Below are 23,942 nucleotides of genomic sequence, written 5' to 3'. Positions count from 1 at the left end.
TGCACCTAAGAACAGTCCCCATTCCCCTCTTCTCTGTCTCCTGCCATGTAGACCCAGGTACGGAAGACAAAGCGGTAGCTCTCGGTACCCATGGCCTCAGAAGAACACCACTTTCTCTGCCACCCATGCTCAGGGACAGCACATGGAAAAATAATTCCTCCAGAACAGATGGTGCACTGGGACATGAGTTCCAGGGGCTTATTTTTTGCCCTATTGTAGGCACCAGAGCTTCTGCTGTTTCTACTGCTCTCCAGTGGTCCAGGCTCTTGGGTGGACTGAACCCATCCTCGAGGTCAGGGCCCCACAACTCCAGCACTGCTCACAGGCTCGAGTACTTCCAGGCTGTGGAGAAAAGGGTGAGACCATCTTACCCTCGTCTAGAATAGAGGCTCTTCTTACACAGGATTTGTACGCATTTCTGCCTTCTGCCCCACACATACACTGTACCTTTGACCATTCTATGCAAGTGCATACTTAAAGGCACATGTGTGGATAGACAGCAGTTGGCCAGTGGCCGCTATTAACCAGAGCTGGAGGTACTTGGCCACATAAAACTCTAGAGTGTGTGTGGTTGAATCCTCAAGTACCTGAGTTTTTCATTAATTAACAGACAAGGGTCCTACTCTTCGTACCTGAAGTTGAGAGGGGATAGAGGTTCTTGTTGGGTTGTTGTCGGGCTTGCTGCTATTTTTGTTCTCACTAAGTGGAAAACATTAATCAAAGAATATTAGTCCTTTAATATTGGAAATTAACCTGACGTTGGGCACCTACATGGTTACTCATAAATGCGTTCAAGCACACATTCAACATAATTATGCTCACTCCATTTGGTTCTCTTGTCACTTGCAAGATCTTGGATGATACAAACAAAGCCCAAACCTGACTCACTCTCTGAGGCAATGGCATGCACCCACAGATCCTCCTATACCCCCAGTCTTTCCAGGAGTCTAACTGCTCTGGAAGCCATAAACCACTGAGTAGCTTCAGTCTCAGACAGACTGGTGGTATTCCCAGAGGAATGGCCACAGTCAGAGAAACAGAGGGAAAAATATGCCCAACCTCCCCCTACCATCAAATCAAAGAAATAAAAAATCTGTCTCCTTGGTGCCTCCCCAATATTTATGTCTGAGCTCAGCAGACACCCCTGGGCTGTGGCCAGTCTGTGTATTAGCATTAGTCCATTACGCTTTTTATGATGCATGTTACCCACCCTCCACCCCCCGCCCCCGTACAGCATTTTATGACTGTCCTTTTCATTTCTGGAAAGAGCTTCACAGAATGGCAGATGCCTGCATTTCCCCACTCTTTGGGGAGCTGTTTGTAGGCAGCCTGTCCCAGGCCATAAACAACGGGAGATAAACCACAGCCACCGGCAGTAAATGCATCCAAGGCCAAAGGGGTGCAAAGAGGGGGACCGGGGTAAGCTCGGTGCTGTCTGTACAAGGCCAGTGGCCAGTGGGTCTGGGCTAGATGCTACCCACAGAAGGAGAGTCGTGGGGCTGGTGTGGAAATGGATGCCTTCCAGATTTCCAAGAAAGCTCAAGGGCCACCCGCCCACTCTCCCCCATGCCTGTCTCCTCCACCGAGGCCACTTGTCCCTTAACTGTGATCAGAACCAGGAAACTTCCCAGTGAGAAGAGCATGCTTCCCCTTGGCATCAGTCTTCTCCTGCCTGTTCATGTTGCTACATAGATTAGTATGTACCACTCATCTCCCATCGAGGCTTCTAGATCTTGGAGCAACTCCCTGCGAGCTTCTCTGCCTTCTCCCATCCTCTCTCCCTGTGACACTCACCCCAACCTCTTCCTCCTCCTCCTCCAATACTCTTGCCCAAGACCAGCTCTTATCAATCAATCACCACCACTTCTGGCTCATTAAAACTTCAGCGGTGATATTTATTTATTTCTGCTTTTGAGCTGCACCCACAAGCAAGTCGCTCGTGACGCAGCAGGAGATAGCACCTGGAGCCAGCTTTGCTCCGTAAGAAGGCGCCCCTGGGAGAAGAAAACCAAATTCTGAATGAATAATTGGCTTAGTAGAGATTTCAGATGCTTCCTACACACACAAACGGCAACCGAAAGCAAAGAATAGAGCAAAGATAACAGGGGCCGGTGGGATGTGGAGAAGAAAAGCCAGCAAAGCCCTGAATTATTAGTGCACCGACTAGTCTTCTTTCTCATCAGCCCCATCGTAGGGGCAGGATGTAGACAGGGTGGAGGTGACGTTCTTTTTCTCCTCCTCACTTGGTGTTGGACTCCACATCAAATGGAAACATGTAGATGAAAGTGCTGTGCATTTAAAATGTATGTACACATGAGACTGCTGGAGATAGTAACTATTATACTGCGTGTATGTTTTTTTGCAGTAAGCTGCTAAATTATTTATCGGGCACTGGGCTTTAATCTCATAAACCTGCTTGCGGGCCCCAGGCCCCAGCCGCCTGAGCACTGCATAAAACACAGACGTCGGTCTGGCTGCACAGAGCGCTCTGGTGACTCTGCATCATGATTGTTCATTTTCACTGGGCTTTTCCCCCCAGATCAGCTCATTAACAGCAGGCAGACCCAGTGAAGAACCTTTTCGTTTTCCCATCACTGAGAACTTGGAAGTTGATTTGTACCTCGTAGTAGCCTGAGCACAAAGGATCAGGGAGGCCGTAGCAAGGGGCTGCTCCCAGAGTCTGTCCTTAGTTGAGCGATGGGAGTCACAGATGAGGGAGCAGATGACTCCAGGGCCACCGGACGTTGCTAGGATTGTCCCGAGCTAAGTGCCCTAAGCTATGAGTTCCCCCCCACACCCCCCCAGGGCTCATTGATGGATGACCGGACAAATCATTGTATATCTGGGGCCTGAATTTGTCCCTTTTAAGTAAAAGTGATCTCCATTATCCTCTTTGGTCCCCAGTCCATACCTCTTGGTATGATTCTCCCCATCGTCTCTGCATGCCAAGATAATAAGAACACCCTTAAACCTGTCCAGTGGTTTGAGGAATATAAAGAGCTTTCGTGTATATTTTACCCATGCCAAGCTCATGTAGTCACCCCAACAAGCCCATGGGCTGTTCATCTTAGGGATGAGGAAACTGGCCCAGAGGGGTCAAGTGATTTGCCCAACATCATCCAGCAATGACACTCACATTGGCACCTGGATGCCCATCCATTTTCTGTTCTAATCATAGCCTAGATATGTGAGCTCACTAGCATGAGTGTAGTGTGGAAACTGAGGCAGAGAAAATTTCTGACAGCCAGGCCCCCTAGGGATGTGTTAACAAGCGTTAACACCCTTGTCTTAGAAGGATGTGCTCAAACCCGGGGCCTCTGCTCTTTTGAGCAAATGAAGCAAAGCCAGGGCTGTCTGGTTTCACCATTCACAGTACTGTAGCCACCCACTCCCATCTTAGAATGCTCCTTTGCAAGGCACAGAGGCAGGGAGACCCGATAGGTAGGTAGGACAGAAGTTGAATGCATGGCATTTTAAACCTGTGTTCTAGGATTCAGAGGGACCATCATCTGCCAAAAAACAGAAACCCAGAAAACAAAAAAACTGTTCTGTAAACATTTGCATGTCTATAATTTTTATATAGACAGCCCATTGCTTTCATCAGATTGATTCTTAAAGCTGTCTTTGATCCTAAAAGGTGAAGTTTCCTTGTCTGATGGCTTTTGAATGGTGTGCCTTTGAGCCCTAGAGTGACCACTCCAATCCCCCAATTCCACCCTTTTTAAATCAAAGCATCTTGCTCTCATCTATGTTTACATATGTCAGGGTTAAGAGTATGATTTTTTATTGTTGCTTAAAAAAAAACAGGTTCAAATGACAGATGATGAAATGTTGGGCTTGCCTGCCCATCACATGGTGTGTACCCCATGTGGCAGTCATGCGCACACCATTCTCACCACCTGCCCCCCACACACACACACATGTGGTGTCAGTGGCAACAGAACAAGGCAAGGCTGCAAGAACCCGGATCGGGGCAAAGAGGTGAGCCAGAGGGCTGGGGCAGGGAGAGCAGATGAGGCTCAGAAGTTGGGGAAGACGACACCAGCGGGAGACAGAGCAGAGGTCCCGGGCTTGGTTGCAAAGCCCAATCAGACATCACGGGCTGAGAGAGGAGGCCAAACAGGTGGCTCCCGGGGGGTGTACCCAGGACCAGGCCAGGCCAGAAGGTAGGAGTCCTGTCCGCTGGCCAGGCCCTCACCCAGCCATGAGGCTGAGGGAGGGGAGTCCACACCGGAAGGGGAGGAACTGCCCCATGGAACCCTGGCGTGTCTCTCTGCTCCTTCTTACATGCATCGTTCTCTCAGACTAGGGCCACCTCTCCCTTCCCCTCACCCAGCTAACACCTTCTCTCATCTTCAAGATGCCATGGCATCACCGCCTCCAGGAAGCCTCCCCTTTGTGTGCTTCATAGCCCCCATCACATGGCTGTCAGCAGAAGGGCATGGTAGTTAAGAAGAGTCCAGGTCCAAGAGCCAGGGTGTCCTGGGTTCCACTCCCGATCGTGCCCTTTCATGTATGGTGATTCAGTAAGAGTCCCTTCCCTGCTCTGGGCCTGCTTCCCCATCGGCAGCCTGGAGAAGGTTGTGCTTTGTCCCTCGCAGGCTTGTTTCGAGGGACATGTAAATGAGTGTCCACATGTAAAGCACGCAGAGCAGTGTCCACGAGAGAATAAGTGCTCAGGAGATGTTACCTATTATGATTGCATGTATCATCGTGGCCCTTTTCCCTTTCCCTGCCCCTCAGCAATTTTAAGACAGGGCCTGCATTTGTCGTCTCTGTGTCTAGAGTGCCAGGTAATGTAGCAGGCACTCAGTATATGTTTAAAAAGGAAGAAAGGGGCGTCTGGGTGGCTCAGTTGGTTGGGCGACTGCCTTCAGCTCAGGTCATGATCCCAGGGTCCTGGGATCGAGTCCCGCATCGGGCTCCCTGCTCTGCGGGGAGCCTGCTTCTCCCTCTCTCACTCCCCCTGCTTGTGTTCCCTCTCTCGCTGTGTCTCTCTCTGTCAAATAAATAAATAAAATCTTAAAAAAAATAAATAAATAAAAATAAAATAAATAAATAAATAAATAAATAAATAAATAAATAAATAAAAAGGAAGAAAGGAGAGCGGGGGCGGAGGGAGGGGAGAGAGGAAAGGAAGGAAGGCATCCTAGGACCCGAATCATCTCCCTGCTCCAGTGTGAAGGCATCTTTTTGGAGTGAATCAAAGGGGCTTGCAGGTGTGCGCTATGCATCTAAGTACGGTAGGACTTAGGGGTTCCTGCCGGTGTCTGTGGCTGGCCATGGCAAACGATGAGGTTCTTCGGAAAGTGCAGATGATTCCAGCAGCCACATCTCATACCCAGAAATTCTAGCCCTTATTGCTGCAGGCAAATCCCATGGGGACTGGCCTTTCCCAGAGGGGACAATGCCTTCGGCCTCACTCAGCTCACAGCCCCGCTCCTGTCGGTGCTCCATCTGCAAAGCCCAGCAGGTGCCAGGTCCGCACCGAAAGACAGCTAGTGGCAGAGACACCAAGGGGGTGGGGTGGGGGGCTGCTAGGTGCCCTCCCAGACCCCTCTGTGATTCTATCAAGCTTCGAGAGTACAGAACTTAGTGGACAGTACTCCTCCTGCCAAGGGTTTGAAGATGCAGAACAATACCCGTTATTAGGTAGTGTGCTCATTCATACATTCACTCACCCATTCACAAAAGTGACTATTCTTATCAGTGTCTACTATGTGCCTTCAAATATATTACCTGGTGGTAATATCACCATTAATTACATGCGGCCAGTATTTCTCAACTGGGGTGATTCTGTGGACATTTGGCAATGTCCAGGAGACATTTTGGATTGTTATGCGTGGGGCAGGAGGTGCTCCTGGCATCTAGTGGATAGAGGCCGGGGACACGGCTCTCCATCCTACATGGGTGCAGAACAGCGTACACAACAGAGTGTTATCCTGTCCAAAACGTCAGCAGGATGGAGGTTGAGAAACTCTGATCAGGGTGCCAAACATTTATTATTATGTGCCCACCACTGTGCTAAGCGCTTCAGCTCATTCACTCCTCCTAAGCGCCCTGCAGCATAGGAATGGTGACGGTGTATCTTTACAGATGAGAAAACTAAGACTTGGGAAGGTTAAATTATTTCCCCATTAGTTCACATAGTATGTATTTATTGGACAGCTCAGTAGGTGGGAGATTCGGAGACCAAACCCAGAGGGGCTGGCCCCAAAGTCTGTGCTCATTCAAAACCATGCCAGCTCTCTGCACAAGGTCAGGAAGGAGAAAACATGAAATAAGTGAGTGAGCGAGAAGCCTAAGTTTGGGGAGGAGAGCGTAGTTGATAAATGCCATTGGGTATGGAAAAAGATATTACTTTCCCTTTCCCGCCTCCTTCTTTCTTTCTCCCCCACATATACTCACATGGGCGCACAGAAGCAATTGAACAAAATCCTTGAGGCCCCAGTTCGCCTTCAGGTTTATTTTGGTGTGGGTGGTGATCGGAGCTTGAGATTGCACCCTCCTTCCCCTCCCCACAAAATGTTTCTCATCTCACAGACACAGCCAACCCTTTGGCTGGGAGGAGGGTGGAAATATTTCTCCTACTCCCAAGGTGTCTTGATAAAGATCTGCTCTCTGCCAGCCTCCAGCTTCTCTTGCTGATTCAGTGCGGACTGTAGGAGGTGTGGTATTTTATTGGTAGCTCCTGCCTGGCGAGCTGTTTGGACAGGGGCAGCGTGTGTAATGGGAAGAGTGTGGACTCTGAAATCAGACCACCTTGTTTCAAATCCTATCTTTGCCACCTACTAGGGAGACGATCTTGGAGAAATTGGTTAGCCACCAAGCTTTGGTTTCTTCATCTGCAAAGTGAGAATGATGATACCTACCTTGCAGGGTGCTTTGACCATTAGATGAGGTCAGGTATGTCCCATCTTTTCGCACAGTGCTTGGCAAAGAAGAAGTACTGGGGAATCGCTAGCCAATATGCACCTCCCCCTGCCTCAGCCCCAGGTTGGCTTTTTCCAGGGCTCAAACAGATGGGAAGGGTTAGTCAGCGCACCCTCCTGGTGGGCCTCCCTTTCTGCTCTGAGTCTCCTCAGGGGCCCTGTGTGTAGGTCAGGCCAGGCGCCTGAATCAAGCCCAGGACTGACATCTTGCCCTGTCTCTGGAGTGAGTCAGCCGACGTAGACCACAGCCACTACCACCTCCCCTGGTGTGATCATGTGAGTACGAGTCATCCGTATTTACCCATCAGCTCAGCAGGGACCCAAAGAATGGCATGGAAGCATTAAGCAGTGGCAGCAGTTGGCCCTTTCAGAAGTCATACCATTTTTTATAATAATTTTATAATTATTTTATTTTTTTAATTTAAATTCAATTAATTAACATATAATATATTATTTCAGAGGTACAGGCCTATGATTCATCAGTCTTATGTAATACCCAGTGCTCATTACATCATTACATCACATACCCTCCTTAATGTCCATCATCCAGTTACCCCATCCCTCCACCCCCCTCCCCTCCAGCAACCCTCAGTTTGTTTCCTATGATTAAGAGTCTTTTATGGTTTGTCTCCCTCTCTGGTTTCATCTTGTTTTATTTTTTCCTCTCTTCCTCTATGATCCTCTGTTTCGTTTCTTAAATTCCACATATCAGTGAGATCATGATAATTGTCTTTCTCTAATTGACTTATTTCACTTAGCATAATACCCTCTAGTTCCATCCACGTTGTTGCAAATGGCAAGATTTCATTTTTTTTGATGGCTGAGTAGTATTCTATTGTATATATATACCACATCTTCTTTATCCATTCATCTTTGATGGACATCCGGGCTCTTTCCATAATTTGGCTATTGTGGACATTGCTGCTATAAACACTGGGGTGCAGGTGCCCCTTCGGATCACTACATTTGTATCTTTGGGGTAAATACCTAGTGGTGCAGTTGCTGGGTCATAGGGTAGCTCTATTTTCAACTTTTTGAGGAACCTCCGTACTGTTTTCCAGAGTGGTTGCACCAGCTTGCATTCCCACCAACAGTGTAGGAGGGTTCCCCTTTCTTCGCATCCTCGCCAACATCTGTCGTTTCCTGACTTGTTAATTTTAGCCATTCTGACTGGTGTGAGGTGGTGTCTCATTGTGGTTTTGATTTGTATTTCCCTGATGCCGAGTGATGTTGAGCATTTTTTCATGTGTCTGTTGGCCATTTGGATGTCTTCTTTGGAGAAATGTCTGTTCAGAAGACATACATTTTAAAGAGGAAATCATTTAAGACTCTGAGGCTCGGGCGACTGGGTGGCTCAGTCAGTTAAGCATCTGACTCTTGATTTCAGCTCAGGTCTTGATCTCAGGGTTATGATTTCGAGCCCCATGTTGGGTTCCATGCTGGGTGTGGAGCCTACCAAAAAAAAAAAAAAAAAAGACCCCAAGACTGGGATGGATCCTCAGGATCCTCAATTATTGTCTTCACCACTGTCCCTTTGCCCTTCTCCTAGTGCCTCTCACAATAGAGGATTTTATAGAATGGATACCCAGTCATTGAAAGCCTACCATGCACCAGATCCCTAGCTCTCCCCACCACCGTAGCCCACCCTCCCATTGTGGACACATGACCCTCAACCCACCTGGGGCAGGAGGGCATGAGCAATGCTCCAAGGACCCTCAGAAGAGGACTTTCCTTATCTCTTGCTATCTTACCTGTGACCCCCTGAAAGTCAGGGTCAGGAAGATCCAATTGGATGCATCACAGTATGCAGTATACTTGTCCATTTGTCATCTCTGTCCATTCTGATAGCAGTTCTAGAGGTGGATATTCTTACCTCCACTTAGAAGATGCAGTACACAAAATTCCCAATGGATTATTCAGTCAGTAAATCTTGGAGCCTTTGACATAAATCCTTGTTTTGTGGTTCAAAGTTCACAACTCCTAATGATGCCTTGGTTCCCTTGTGTCCTTCCTTATATCTTAACCCAAAGTAGCCATTCAAACCACACTTTTGGAAGACTGTGGGTTATGGGCCACAGGGGATGTAAAGGACCATAGAACGAGGGCCGTTTCCTCAGGTACCTACAATCTATTTGAAGGCATGGGATGTGTTTGCCTCCTTCCCATTTCCCCTGAAGACAGGACATGGTACATCCTTCTCTCAGAGGTTCTGGCCATGAAGCAGCATGGAGCTGGGGAGAGTGAGTGGTCTGGGCTTTAGCCCTTAACCATACAGCCACGACCTCGGGGAAGTCACCCTGGTCCCTTATCTATAAAAGGGAGATGGTGATCATTCTGTTTCCTGCTTCACAGGATTAAAAGGCAGATTTAGTGAAACATAGTATGTGTGGAAGCATCTGGAAAACTGCACACTGATGCACAGATATAAGGGGTCAGTGCTCTCCTCTCCTCCACCCCCTCCATCTTACTAGTAGCCTCAGACCCTGAGGACACACTTCTGTTGCTGACCACCATTGTACCCTGACTGTCCTGGGACCAGGGCGATTACAGTTACCTGCTTTCCCTGCTGTCCCAAAGCCTAGCCCCTTCTCCCCATCAGGTTCATAGATAACCTATGTGGTGGTAGGTTAAAATGCCACCCCCATTAAAAACAAAAACAGGGGGCACCTGGGTGGCTCAGTCGTTAAGCGTCTGCCTTCGGCTCAGGTCATGATCCCAGTGTCCTGGGATCGAGCCCCACATCGGGCTCTCTGCTTGGCGGGGGCCTGCTTCTTCCTCTCCCCCTCCCTCTGCTTGTGTTCCCTCTCTCGCTGTGTCTCTCTCTGTCAAATAAATAAAATCTTTAAAAAAAAAAACAAAAAAACAAAAACAGAAACCTAGCATGAGCAAGGCCCTAGAGAGAGAACCTGAAATCTGTAGGTTATTTACAAGAATATGTGGCCTGGTATTTCCTCCACCGCCTTGCAGGTGGAAGAAAAAAAAAAAAAAAACCCCGTGAGGACCTTGCACAAAATGTTGGTCATTGTCCCAACAGGAAGGGTCGCCAAGGTTCAGGGAGGGCAGAGGACCCCGGGACCTCTTCCCACCGTTCCGGCTGCCCAGGAAGGTTTTTGATGGGTGAGACTCTAGGTTTGCCTCCATGAGGTCAGTTGGAGGGAACAAAGCTGTAAGCACAGAGCAGAAAAGAACGTCAGACTTCGGGGGGTTTCTGAGGAATGCATCCTGGTTGTTAGGCTCTGTGGCTGCTGCCCTGCCGCCTTCCAAAGCCAGCCTCTCACACAGCGTGGAACAGAGATCAGCAAGGTAACAAAACACATCTCCCTGTCGTTGGTCTTGGGCACCCCCCTGCCAGCCTGGGAGCCATTACCTTTTCCAGATGTGGAATAACTGCAGGGCTCATCACCCCTACAGTGTGCTGGGATCCGTCTCCAAGGGACTCCCGGGCCTTTCACTTAATTCTCATGACAGTCACTCACAATAAAGGAGAAAGTGGGAGACGCCAAGTAGAGGAGCAAAGATATCTGCCCAGAGACACAGCGAGCTGCAGTAATTCCAGCTCAAAATTCTTAGGTCCGCCAAATGAAATAGGCCTCTTGTCCCTCCCCCTTACTTCCTACAGGAAGAATTTTGTACGAAATCACGTTGCCTTTCTCAGAGCAGCGCTCCATTCTTTAGCTACCTCTCTGCAGATGTGGGGGCCCTCCCCTCCTTCCCCCACACCATTTTCTCCATCACCGCCCCTTGCCTCCAAGCCTCCCTTCCTGAAAGACGTTCTTGACACAATATTAAACAGCTGCCTGCAACACCCGCTGGCATTCTCCCTTGCAAAGATAACAGCCCAACTTAAAAAAAAAAAAAAAAGAAGAATGCTAAGCAAGAATGGCTACAGGAGGTAGAGTTGTGGGTTTGAAATTTGTTTGGTTTTTGCCAAATTACGTTTTCTCTGCATTTCTCTGTTGATTCTCCTTTGCACTTTCCACGTTCTACTTACGAATCCCCTCTTCCAACCCCCACTTTGAAAATCAAGAAAAGAAAACCTGTTTCGGGATCAACTATGGTATCAACCTGTGGCTAGGATCTTCGTGCCTCAAAGAAAAGTCTCATGGGCCGTCTCCACCCACCCAAGCCTTCAATAGTGGAGGGGGGAAAAAAGAGAGAGAGAGATGGAAGAGCCAGTCTTTCCCTCCTCCTTTCCTGGGCCTCCTTCCAACAAATGCTGTTGCAGGCTGATGAAGATAGGGTTCTCAGAACCTGTGCCTAATGACAAATCCCGTAGAAAGTCATTACCTGAGTGGCTTTTCCAGCCCTGTTCTTATACCCTGGAGTCTCTCCTGTTTATTCTAGAAACCGTCATAGGGAGACCTGCCACATCTTTGCTCATCGCCCCAGTGGTTGCTAAGCCTTGATGGATGCCTACTCAGCGGGCCCCATCATGCTGCCCGCAGAGGGCTAGCCTGCTTGGAAACTGCCAGCACCTCATCCTTACCCACACTGTCCCTCAGTGCCATGGATCCTGCTGCCCAGCTAATTCCTCCTGCTGCCAGCTAGAGCTCAGATACTAAGCCTAATATTTTTTTTAAGCTAAGTCAAAAGCAATGGATTTTTTTTTTTTTTTTTTTTTTTTGCTTTCAGACAGAGGCCAACAAGGAATGAAGTGGCAGTTTCAGGAAACTGAGCTTTATTTTGTGGTTGCCAGGGTATGGGAGGCCAGTGAGGGCTGAAGGGGTTCAGTTATGGGAAGCCGAGTTCAAAGGAGCTTTGCGAAGGTCAACCCGAAGCTGTGTTTGTGGGAACCATCAAACCGATGACTCTGCTGGTTTTCTATTGTGTCATGGAAAAGGCTTCTAGGGAATTCTTGCCAAGTCTTTAGAAGAAAAGATATATATAACTAAAGATGTGTATATTTATAGCAAGATGTATGGATATATTCATGCCAGTCATGCCTATTAGCTCTGCAGGGAGGAGGAGACGGCTCTAGAAGAGTACAGCACCAGGATCTCCCTGCAGCTCTTCCAGGCCCTTGGGAGAAGGAAAAGAGAACATCACAGAAGGTTCAGGGAGCTTTGGCTTTCATCCCCAGGGGCCCCGTCCGGGACCGAGAGAAGCTCCCTAGTGGAGGCCAAGCCTCTGAGCCCCAAGTTTTCCTTTGAACTATTCAGGCAGGTCCCTGCGGTCTAGAGGACATTTTGGAAGGAAATCTTTCTGGGGGTCTGTGATCCCTGAGTAACCTAATCTTCAGAGCAGAGTGTGGGAGGCAAGGAGTCCATATGGGAAATTGCAAGGATGCCGAGGGGGAGGGGGTGAGGCCCAAGGGCTTGATGCCCGAAAGAACGAAAGGAATGGCTCTGAATTCATTTGCTTTCCACCTGTGGGAACAAAGCTTAATTGGACTGTTGGCCTTGGAGGGGCCCAGACCCTGATTTTAGAGGCACTGGGAGACTTGCCTGCTTATCTGGGACCATCTGCTGGGCCTCCCCACCCCCCCACCCCACCCCCCCACCCCCCGCCAGATCCTGGAGGAACAGCTGAGGCTTACTGAGAATGGGCCAAAGATCCTTTCCAGAATCTCCCGGGAACTACGTGGTGTGTGTGTATGTGTGTGTTTGTGCATTTATGTGTGTGTGTGGTGTGTGTGTGCATGCACCTGTGTGTGCGTGTGTGTGTGTGCGAAGTATGTGTGCACATGCACGTGCGGGAGACTGCATAGTGTGTATGTATGTGCGCATGTGCTCTTCCTGACTTCTCCCCACCAGGGGACCTCTTGACGTGGGTTAAGCAGCTGGGCCCCTGAGTGAGTTGGGTGGCAGGCTTAGCTGGGCGTGCCCAATATCTGGCTCTGCATCTCTCATTCCATCTCTATCATGTCAACAACTTTCAAAATTGACTGAAGCGTAACCGCTTGCCTCATCCCCAGTCCATGTCCCCCGTCCCCCTCCCTGCCCACGCGCGCTCCAGTGGAGGCCCCCGGGTGTGATGAGTAAGTCAGGCTAATGACACTACACCCACCTTATGTAGGATTGCCCTTGGTATACCATGCTTGTTTCTGAAGCAGGAGGTGGGGATGGGAGGCAGGGGATCATTGCAAAACCCGTTTGGCTGTAGCTGCCACCTGAATCCCTCCTCCGCCTCAGGCAGCCGCCCCCTCCTCCCCAGGCAAATTGACGAGCTTCCTACCAGCAAAGAGACCCAAGGTCTAAAGAAAGCATACAGGTTGGCAAAATGAACAGAAGAGTTGTGACATTCTGACACCTCCCCTCCCTCCTCCCACCGCCGCCCCCGCCACCTGGCCCGGCTCCCCACCTGCAGCCTGGGACCTGGAGGCAGCAGGACGGGGTGGGGGGGGCACACAGTGCGGGTTCATGCTGCAGCCCCCTCGGTCTCCGCCACTCCCGTTTCTCTCCTGTGGGCAGCATCTCATGGCCGCTGATGGTCAGCAGAGTCAAAGAGGCCCTGCAGACCTCTCCTCCGGTTCCCTCTGCTCTTTATCCCCTGCTGCGGAAGGAGGGGCGGGGAGAGGAAGAAGTAGACAGGAAGGCAAAGGGAGGGTGAAATGAAATGTTAGTGACATTCAAGAAAGTGATTTCAGAGGGCCCAACTGCCCCCTGCTCCGGATTCAGGATGAACCTTGTCTGCTTTCTAAACCATCGGTGACTTCTCCCCTGTCTGAGTCGTCAGACCCTGGCGCCCCCACCCCGCTTCCTTCCCGGGCGCACAGGGACACATGTGCCTCTCTCATCCAATGGCAGGTCCATCTGTGACCTTTATTCTTCTGACCTCACCCCTGGAGGGGAAGGGAGCCCCAGAGGAGCTTTCACTCCCTGTACCCGACTGAATAAATCCCGCCCCCTTCCACCCTGGCTTCAGCCTTCCCAATTCCTCCAGGTCCATGGGAGGAAGAGAGGAGAGGCTCTCTTTCTGGGCCAGGAGGTCGGCAGCCCCGGCCGGATTCCACACATGGAGAAAGCCTGGCGGGAGCAAGTGTCCCTTCTTCTGATCCCAGCCCATTGGCCTCGGCTGGCTCCCCCAGCCAGGGAGGTGACCGCCCTGTGAAGTTCTATTAATTCATTAGGCCGCCCAGCAGCAGATTCTTCCCAGAGCCCGGCTGAGCTGCCCCTCCCCGGGGGGCGGTGGGCAAGAACCCAGCCATGCTGGATGCAAAGGCCCTCCGCACTCTGCTCAGTCCAAGACCAGTCTTCAAGCCCCTTTCCCTTCTCATAACTGCAGGGGATAGCAGAAGGGCTCTCGTTTCCACCACCAACCAGCAGAAGATGCCACTGCAAGGCCCTTCTAGAGCTAACCTTCCGTAAACGGAACTTCCAAAAAACTCCATTTGTGTGGGCCAAGCAAAGCACTTTTAGTAGCTCTGGAACTGCAGTCAGTTAAGCATCTGACTTTTGATTTCAGTTCAGGTCTTGATCTCGTGGATTTTTGGTGGTCCTGATTTCTCAAGGAAGAGACCTGAGCTGGCTTCTCGTCTCCCCTGGAGGGGTTGAGCCGCTCACTGCGTTTGGAGCCAAGCTAAGTGCCGAGCTAGACTGAACAGGCCGTGGAAAGAAAGGACCGAGACTGGGTAGCTTAGCTTTTGTTCACGTAGCAGCTGGAGCAGGGAGGAGCTGAAGTGAGATCGTAGAAAGAACTTCCAACACCAGCCGGCTTCTCAGGGGAATGTAGGCTTTCCTTTCCTAGCAAAGTTTCCAAATAAGAAATTTGGAGGCGTACATTTGCATCTTGAGTTATTTTTCGGGGCAGGATTAAAAAACACATGTTCCCCTCGGATCTGTACACCAGCGCTTCCCAGCCCTAGCCCCAGCCCTGGTCCCTACCTTCCCAGCCCCGCGGGGGCCTGGTCAGCAGATGGTGGCAAGAGGTGGGCTCTAGGAGGAGGGGGGCTCGCCGGAGAGCGGGGGTGACATTCCCCTCCCAGCCCCTCGCTGACTTCTGACCTCTGCACCTCTCTTGCTGGTGATCCCTAAATTACCGAGCTGTCTAACCCTCTCCGGGGAGGAGAGGAGCAAACAGGGCTGACGGGAGGTGGAGCAGAGAAAGTATGAGGTGGAGGTCGGGGGTCATTTCACAGTATGTTTTGGCAGAGGAGGCCTGTGGAGCAGCCAGGGGGATCAGACTTTCATCCTTCCAGAACTTCCCCAACAAGGAAAGCAATGGCTGTCGCTTAAGTTGTGATGTGGAGCATGTGCTCTGGGGAGCAGGGACTCACCCTCGGGGTCCGCCTACCTGGGAGGATGTGAAAACAGTCACCAGTCACTGCCTGACCCTGTGCTTCCCCCTACCCCCCACAACCCTTCTTCTCAGCCTGGGGAGGTGACCAAAGTGTCTGGGGAGGCCACGGGCTCTCCTTGAAGGGGCTTCTCTGGAGGAGAAAGGCTCCTCAGAGCCCCAGGCAGCACAGAGCTTCTGGGACGCGCCTCATGGCCGTCCACAGCGCCATGTTGCTGCCGAGAACCACAGGTGCAAATCCGCCCCCTGCGCGGGTACATTAAGGTCTGAAAGGAAAGAACTGGTCACACGCTCAGGCCTGGAGGCTGGAGTTTTCCTGCTGAGTGAGCGCTGGGGTTGGGGATGGGGATAGAAGGCTGGGAGTTTGGGGTTCCAGAGGAGCCAGCAGCCCCCATCATTCCTTCTCAAACCTGGGCAGAAGGGAGACACCAAATGCTTCACCTGACCAGGGCCGGAGCAGTTGGGATTCTTTCCCCTGCTGCCTCTGCTCTCCTGCCCACCCCCCAGCTGAGGTGTCTCCTGCCCCAGCACCCGTGGCTGCTTTGGGGTGGGGGACAGTGGCCACAAATATTCCTGAGGGGCAGCAACTCCATACAATGAGCTGGTCTTAACTAGAGCGAAGTCTCCAAAGATGTGAGCCATGGTGTCATGTGGCCTGTTCCCAGGCTCGGTCTGCCACTTGCTAACTGTGTAACTTTGGGCAAGGTACTGCACCACTGGGACTCAGTCTCCTCGTCTGCAAAATGGGGATTCACTGGAAAATAGGTGCAGAGTGCATATACAGTGCCTGACGTGTAGGAAGCGCACGGTCAGTGTTAGCTGTTTTTTTTCTGTTTTGTCTCCCAGCTCTTCTCTGTCTCTAACACAGGCACAGTGACAACCCAGGCCCAGGCAGCCATGGCCAAGGCATGGACTGAGCGACGAACCCTTTTCCCTCACCCTGCTCCCAGCCATCTGGGCGCAGAGGTGCCTGCTCAAGCCCCCGACCCCAGCCCCTCTCCCACTCCCTGGCGCAGAGGCGTTTCCTCTGTTGACAGCCTGAAGACAGGTCATTTTTCTTCTCTTCCCATATAACGGCCTTTACTCCCCTACCCGCCATCCCCTTTTCAAACCTTAATGACTTTAACATACACACAGTTCTTAAAAAAAAAAAAAAAAAAAAAACAGCCCCCAGTGAGCTGCCCCAAACCTCTTGTAGTGAAGGAGAAACAACCCAAGCACATGTTCACAAGTCGCTGCTTGCGATGACAAGGGCCTTGTGCTGATTTCCTCCTCTGTTTGAAGCCCAGCGTGGGGGCGGGGTGGCAGGCGGCAAGAGGGAAGAGATGGAGGGCTTGGGTACTTGGTTGTTCCCTTTGATCCTCCTGGAAACCCTATAGCATTGGGGGAAATATTTCATCCTGGGAAATCTTGAAGAATAGGAGAGATGGGTTGCGCAGGTGGCAGGGGCTATAATGCGGAAGGAGAATGCTGCCAGATGACCTTTTCTCTCCTTGAGATTCTGGATCTCCACTCTGCCTGGTTTCTCTGGGCAAGGGAGGGAGGAAATCATCTCTAAGCGGAGACTCCAGCTCAAAAGTATTTTTGGCTTTGCTGAGGCCTCCTACCCCAACTCTCGGGGTTTCTATCTCTGGTTTCTCTTCGTGGCTTGCCCTGGGAGGTGTGAAGGCAGGCAGGGCCCGGCGCCCTCACCTTCTTCAGGGTGAGCCTCTCCCCGGCTGCCTGCCTACCTCTGGCTGTCTCCTGACCTCCTGGGCTGGCATCTTGTCTGCAAACTGAATACCCACCGGATGGTCTTTTTGGGGGTGGAAGATGGGTACTGCCTACCCCTTGGCTGCCTCCCCAACCCTTCACCTGCCCAGACTCAGGGCAGACTCCCCTTCCAGGAGGGGGGAGCTGGCTGATGACAGGGAGGGTCTGGCAGCAGGGAGGGAGGGCCCAGGACTCGGAGCCCCTGGCTGTACACACCCCTCCCCTCCTCCTGCCCTCCCCGCAGGGAAGCGGAGCTGGCTGGGATCCAGGTTTTCCTCTAAGGCAGAAGCAAATGCACCCAAGCCGCAACCTTACCCCTTGACCGAAGACGGGAAAGTGCCTGTCTGACCTCACGTTATTGGTGCTATTATCATCATTATTGGTAATATCACCATCATCATCCTGCAATTTACCAGTTTCAATGGCAGGGAGGCCTAGGCCCCCTCTGAGCATTCATGTTAAGAGAAAATGAGTCCTGGCAGTCTCCCCACCTCTTTCCTTCCCCCCTTACCACCCACGGGGCCTCACCTCCTATGCTGTCACCACAGACTCTCTCTGGCCCCTGCCCAGCACACCTTCACCCTCGGGGGAGGGGCAGGCACTGTGTGGCAGGGTTAGGTGCGGCGGTGGGGGGAGGCCCCTCTGTTATGGGGTGGTACATGTCCTTCTTAGAAACAAGAAAAGGACTTCAACCCTTGCCCTAAACCAGTGGTTCTCGAACTTGGCCTGTATCCACATCCCCTGGAGACCTTGGTATAGTACAGACTGCTGGGCCCTGCCCCTGGAGTTTCAGACTGAATGGATAAGGGACCAGCCTGAAAATGTGCTTCCCTTGGATGCTGAATCTGCAAGTTCCCAGATGCTGATGTCTCATTCTGGGAACCACACCTTGCAAACCACTGCCCTAAATCATCCTAAATTGGGTATATTGAAGGGGTGAGCCACCTGAACTCCCCATCTCCTCCCATCCTCACGACACAAATGTTTGCATTGTGCCTCATTCAGTACCTTCCCAATTGCGTTCCCAGCCAGGGGGCGGAGGGCGCAGGTGCAGTGTAAGGTAAGGGAGTGCTGCTAGCTCTCGAGCATAAGGACCCCTTGGAGAGAAGGCAGAGGCAGGCAACACCCCATCTCCACCCCCTGAAGATTTATTCCTTCATTTGGTATTTTAGGCCTTCCTCAGGGGGAGGCTGAGGCCAGCCTGACTCACTGAGTAAACCTTTGTCAGGAATGCTGGGCCCCAGCCAGACTCTCCTCCCTCACTCTTTCCCATCTGTTCCTCTAGCTGAGCTTCAGGTTCCGCAGAGAGTAACAGTGTCCCTGTGCACACTGTCCCCATGCCCATGAAGGAACACGTGCCCAGGGCGCACAATGTGTGCACTGATCCTCAAAGCAAGGCTCCCACAATTCCGTGCTATAGCTTTTGCCCTCCCCTCCACAACAAAGAGCTCAGGGATTCTCCAGAAGCAGTGCCCTGGGAGCAGAGATTTTCTCTTTCATCCCTCTGCTACCACTTCTCTGTAGGAAAAGGAGGAGAGAGGCTATGAAGTGACACTGAACTTGAGCTCCTCCTACACTGGCAGAGCCCATGCTAGATTCGTGTACATAGTCCACGACCAGCACAAGTGTCTTCTCCCGGATGCTTGTTCTGTTCTGGCTAAAGCCCCAAACTTCTTTCAAATAGCAGGTTCGAAATCTCAGGGCACACACTACACCCAGATAATAAGAGATGGACGAGGTCTGGCCCGGTGGGCCTCAAACTTGAGGTGTATCTGAATCACTAGAGCTTTGTTAAAATACACTCACTGGGGTGGGGCCTGAGAATGTGCTTTTCTAGTAAGTTCCAGGTGGGGCTGATGCAGCTGGTCTGGAGAACACACTTGGAGAACAATTGGTCTAGTTCTCCGGCCCACTGATGCGACTTCTTGCTGGCTGTCAGTCCCTGTTTCACTCCATCAGAACACCTTCCTTTCACCCCTCCATCAAATGATATCCTTTCTGAGTTCTTCTGAGTTCACTAAGGAAAAATGTGACCAGCTTGCTAATTCCATGTTGTTTCTTCATTCATTCAAAAGATAATAATTATTATAGTAAACACTTACGTAGTGCTTACTAAATGCCAGTGTCCTGGAGCTTTGCATATATTAACTCTTTTAATCCTCATAATGACACCGTGCGGTATCTGTAATTATTATCCCCATCTTACAAAAGAAGCAACTAAGGCACAGAGAAGCCAAAGCTACGCGTTAAGCAGAGGCGGAGCAGGGATTCCAACCGGGCAGGATGGTCTAGAATCCAGACTCCGAACCAGTCCTTGACTAGCTGCAAGTCATTTATACATCAAGCACCATGCCTAACTAGCGATAAGTTGGGACTCTGGCTGGGTGAGGTGGGAAGAATACAAAGGTGCGGCTCGGTCGCATTTTGCTGTGTATTAACAAATGGAATATGCCATAGGAGAGCACCAAGACCCAAATATGTCCACGGGCCAGGGCCTGAAGCAGAAAGAACGAGTGACTTGGCCTGGAAACGTTGGAAAAGGCATCAGAGGAGAGTAGGCATTCGAGCTCAACTTAGAAATATAAGAACGAGTTCTCAGGTGAAGAAAAGGCTGAAGGCTCCTCCCTAGCAACAGCCGGAAGCGTCTGTGCAGACCCACATGTATGACCGCAGCAAGCACAGAGCCTGTGAGCAGGTCGGGGCTCCAGGAGGAGGGGAGGAGGCAGAGAGGGCCAGCCACTGTGGAGGCTCGCAAGGGCCAGTGGTAAGCGATCTGGAATGGCATGCTCAACCGTTGGACTTTGGTCACCAAGGGAGAGCTATTTAAGGTCTTGGAGCAAGTCAGGGACATAATCGGATGTGTAATTGTGAGAGAGAACTCCAGCTCCAGGGTTGAGCCTTTGATCAGCATGGGCTGCGTGCCAGACACACCAATAGTTGACCTTCCCCTGCTGTTTCAGTCACTTACTTCCCCTGAATAAAATCACTCTTTCCTTGGTACTTTCTGGCTATCGGGACAGTACCCCTTGACTATCTAGTTCTCACTTTGGGGCTTTCTGCAGTTATATCTCCCATTGTTCTCAAGACTTTTACAACTGCTATCAACCTCATTCTGACCTTCTCACTCATTGTCTCTGGGTCTTATTCTCTATGACCTCAAGATATGTGGGTCTTATTCTCCATACCCCCAAGGCCTGTTGTTGTATAGCCTCAAAGCCCATGCTTGGATTGACCAAGGCTTCTTCTCTGGCAAGTAAGGGTATGCTTGGATACATGGGAAATACGAGATGGATAGTGGTTGCAGCCCGGCCCACACCCATGGAAATGGCTCGGGCCCAGAGTTCATTAGAGGCCATTTGGACCTCCTCTGCAGTGCTCACCTCCACTGCATTTAAAAGGCTTTGCTGGGCCCATCTAACCTGATTCTTATCATCTGACTACAAATGCTGGTAGGAAATAATGGCAGAAGCGACATCCTTCGACCTTCCTTTCCTCAGCTGTGAAATGCCAGGACGTCTTCACCCATTATTCAACAGATTTTTTTGTGTGCATTAGATCCACCTGGCTTTGAAAGCATTTTGCAAACTGTAAAGCACCAGACAATATGAGGTGGAAGGAGGGTCCATCAGGCTGGTGGCTTCAGACAGAAACAGAATTGAGCCATCCATCCATTCACTTCAGACAAAACCCCAAGATACCACTCAATGGGAGGCCGACCTATGGCCAACCCTAGAACCATCCTGATGTGTCCCTAGGTATCTTTTAACTATCTTTTGAACCGCAGGGTCTTCCGTCTTGGTCAGGTTTTCTTAGGCACTCTCTTAGGAAGACTGCCTTTCTTACATCCTTTCTCCAGCCTGACCCTTGCCCCTGGGGCCTCAGGTTGTAGCTCCCATCCCCCATTGGGGCTGTAGCTCACCTTTCCAGATTTCCAGCCCTTTCCCCAGGAGAGCAGTAACTACTGGTGTGGAGGCAGCTGGCCCCACACCTCCCAGCAGAGGACAGAACCAAGCAGAATATAAAGCTCGCCAGGTGGCCTAGAATTTGAAGGGGTACAAAGTTAGGCCTTGTCCACCCCAATAGGACCTTTCCGAGGTCATTTTCCCTCTTAGTCCTCTGGCAGGCCGTGTAGCCTCCATCCTTTCCTACTCGCATGCAGGAGCCCTTGTGCCTTCCATTCAGAGGACTCGGGGTGGCAGACATGCCAGCCCTGGGGGGATGAAGGGGCAAAGAAGGAAGGACCTCCTCCCAGAAAGAAGGGCTCCACTGGCCCAGCAACTGGCTATATTCCATACTTGCATCCACGTTTTCCTGCCAGGTGCTGAGCTGGGATGAGTGGACCTGGGTGGAAGACCCCCACTGTTCGTGACCTGGCATATCCCTGTCCCCCCACCCCAGACCTGTGCTCACCCCTTAGCCTTCTTTTGCATTCTCCCTCAGTCTAGCTTCCGAATCCTCTTCAGGTAAAAGGGTCTCCACATGTTCGCATCACTTCTCATACACTTCCTCCCAAAGATTTCTGCCAGATCAGCCAGTCTGCTCTCTGCTGGAGGGCTGGTCAGCGGGCTACTGAGTTCTGTTTCCTACAGGGTCTGGGAGCTCCCACGGAGTTGCCAAAGTGCAAGGTTCCAGCCGCAGCTGGCTCTAGGCTGACCCAGCTCCCCCAAAGACAGCAATGGGCTGGGCCCAGCCAGAGAGTTCCTGGTCCCGGGAAGATGTCAGATCAGCTGGGGCCAGATCCAATTTTCCTTGCAACCCAGGGACATTGAAGGAGACCAGGAAATACAGACTCATTTCTCCTGCGCCCACCCCTGCAGTCTGGGGAATATGGTCCCTTTGCCGCAGGGAACCTGAGGGTATTAAGGAGGAGAGGAAGCAGGAGGGCTGGTGCAGAGCAGGGGTTGTAGTGTGGGGTCATGTCGAGCCCTGGGGGGAGCTTCAAGCAGAGCAAGTGGGCAGAGCATTCTGCCGAGGGCCTGGCAAGCCCCGTGGTCCTGGTGTGCTAACCAGCTTCACAGGAGGGGTGCGAGCACCTCCCGCTTCTCACTCCCATGGCATCTCTGGGCCAGTGGAGGTGAGCTTTTTCTCTGCTTGCCTCCGATGCCCTTCCCAGCCCTCCTCCTTTTATTTTGTCCTCTTCTCCCCCATGCTCACTTCCAGCCCTTCTCCTCCATATGGTCTCCACATCTGGCTGATGACCATCCAGAGATTCTGACAGTGCCTTCTTCCCTCCCTCAGCAGCCCTGATGTCCTCCCACCCCCACCCACTGAGTCTCCTTCTGATTCTGCCTTCCGTACTCCTCCCTGCCTCCCCCAGGTGCCCTGCAAGAATAGAATAAGAACACAGGCTCTCCGAAGAGTTGTCCCTTCTCTCCCCCTCCCACAGCCCCCCACATAACCATAAGCCACGAGGCCTTATCAAGTCCCCAGTGCCCTCCCTCCTGTGTTCGGAAGCCCCTCTCTCTGACACGGGCCAAGACCGGTCTGTAAGCAGGGCCCCTCCATTACCAGGCAAACCCCAGACAGATTTGCAGAGCCCAATCTCATCACGACTCCAGACTCAGGCCTCTGACCCCAGTACCCTCCTTGGAGGGAGCTCAGCATAGGGAAGAAGACCCACATATTCCACTCACTCTTCTTCTTTCCAAGGATCTGCATCCTCAGGCCCTTAATTCTGTCCCTGGTATGAGTATGTGCCTGTATGTATGTGTTCCTACACTCATCACATCTTGGTGCCCCAGGGCCCATGTAGCATTCCCGGGTGGGATGGAGGAGACAAAAGTCCAGCAGACTGTATAGGAGCAGATGTGGCTGAGCGTTCTTGCTGGCTCAGAGCTGTCCATCCCTCCGCAGGTCAGGCCTATAATGAGAGGGTTAATTTTACTTCCTCTCCCGTCTTAGTCCCGCTATGGCTGGCTAATGCTGGTTCAGCTGGTAACATTTTCATTGGCAAATCCCCTGCCCACCCTTGAGACGGGCTCAGAATACACACTGGGTCCAGAATTGGATCGGCCAGGAGCCAGAGCCTTGGCCCTGAAATCTTGGCCAGACGTAGCAGCTTCGTACCAAAGGACTGGTCCTTTCTCCCCACTGCAGACGGGTTAGAGTGGGAAGAGGACCGGGTGGGGCCGTGTGTGGATCCTGGCTCTGCCGTGTGCTAGCTGTGTGACCTTGAGAACTTCCCTTGCCCTCTCTGAGCTGTGATGGTCTCATTTCCTAATGAGCATCATAGCGTCAGACCCACAGGACTCATTGGAGGATTAAATATGATAATACATTCACATGTAAAGTGCTCGGGAAAAGCTAGTTAAGTTGGAATCTAAACGGTGCTCAGAGTCAGGGAAATCGAAGCATAGACTTGGTGGAACCCTTGGAAGGGCTTGCTGACCCGACACGCTTGTTGGTGGTCGTGGGGGCAGCAGTCCTGGGAAGCACATCTAACATTCCCGGTGCCACCTCAGCCTCTAAGTTTTGAGCATGTATTAATTCATAATCCTGCACCAGCCCGTTTTACAAATGAGGAAATTTGGCTCCTGGAGGTTAAGTCACGCAGCTCGTTAAGGCCACAGCTAGGAGTCCAGCTTAGGGAGAAGGGGTCCGGGCTTCACTGTCAACCACTGCCTTCCACTACCCTCCACTCCCATGTGCCACGGGGGCAGCTCCAGCCACAAGAGAGCAGGGACTGACTCAGGGTCATCCAGCTCTTAATCTCCTCCCTCCTAGGCCTGGGCTTCTTTCCATGGCATCAGGCTGATCAGCCACATTCCTTAGGAGGGGCCGGAGGACTCATCCTCTGTAGCCAGTCGGCCCCAAGGCAACTCAGTTACCCCATCTTCTCTGCTGCTTGAGAAGGTGTCCCCTGAACACAGAGAGCAGCTTTGTTCAGGCTCCTAAGGTGCCTGCCAGGTAAGGCCCGAGCCCAGCCAGCCCTCCCTTCAGTGCAGATAAGCAATGGACTCTGTACTTTCTGGGGGCACTAGGAGGTCAGCTTTCTCTGCCTCCAGAATCTTTTAGAAAGAGAAG

The 23,942-nt window shown here is 51.5% G+C and overlaps 1 protein-coding gene and 1 long non-coding RNA gene across 4 annotated transcripts in view; one reads left to right on the top strand and one right to left on the bottom strand.

Moving 5' to 3' along the window:
• The window catches only part of PLXNA2 (plexin A2), a 211,421-nt gene that overhangs the window by 43,590 nt on the left and 143,889 nt on the right, over positions 1–23,942 (top strand). The gene's annotated exons all lie outside the window — the stretch shown is intronic.
• On the bottom strand, positions 11,588–13,699 carry LOC118014277. Of its 2 annotated transcripts, XR_004680246.1 has the most exons (4): positions 13,557–13,647; positions 13,233–13,424; positions 12,939–13,125; positions 11,588–11,951 (listed from the first exon to the last, which is right to left on the bottom strand). It is a non-coding gene; the product is annotated as an uncharacterized LOC118014277 (long non-coding RNA). The 2 variants fall into 2 exon arrangements; XR_004680245.1 differs by having other exon boundaries at positions 13,233–13,699.

Source organism: Mirounga leonina, unplaced genomic scaffold (genome assembly GCF_011800145.1).
Source record: "Mirounga leonina isolate KUSES-001 unplaced genomic scaffold, KU_Mleo_1.0 Mir_154, whole genome shotgun sequence".
Classification (NCBI taxonomy): Eukaryota; Metazoa; Chordata; class Mammalia; order Carnivora; family Phocidae; genus Mirounga; species Mirounga leonina.
The sequence above is the reverse complement of the archived record's forward strand: the minus strand, read 5'-3'. Positions and strand labels throughout refer to the sequence as shown.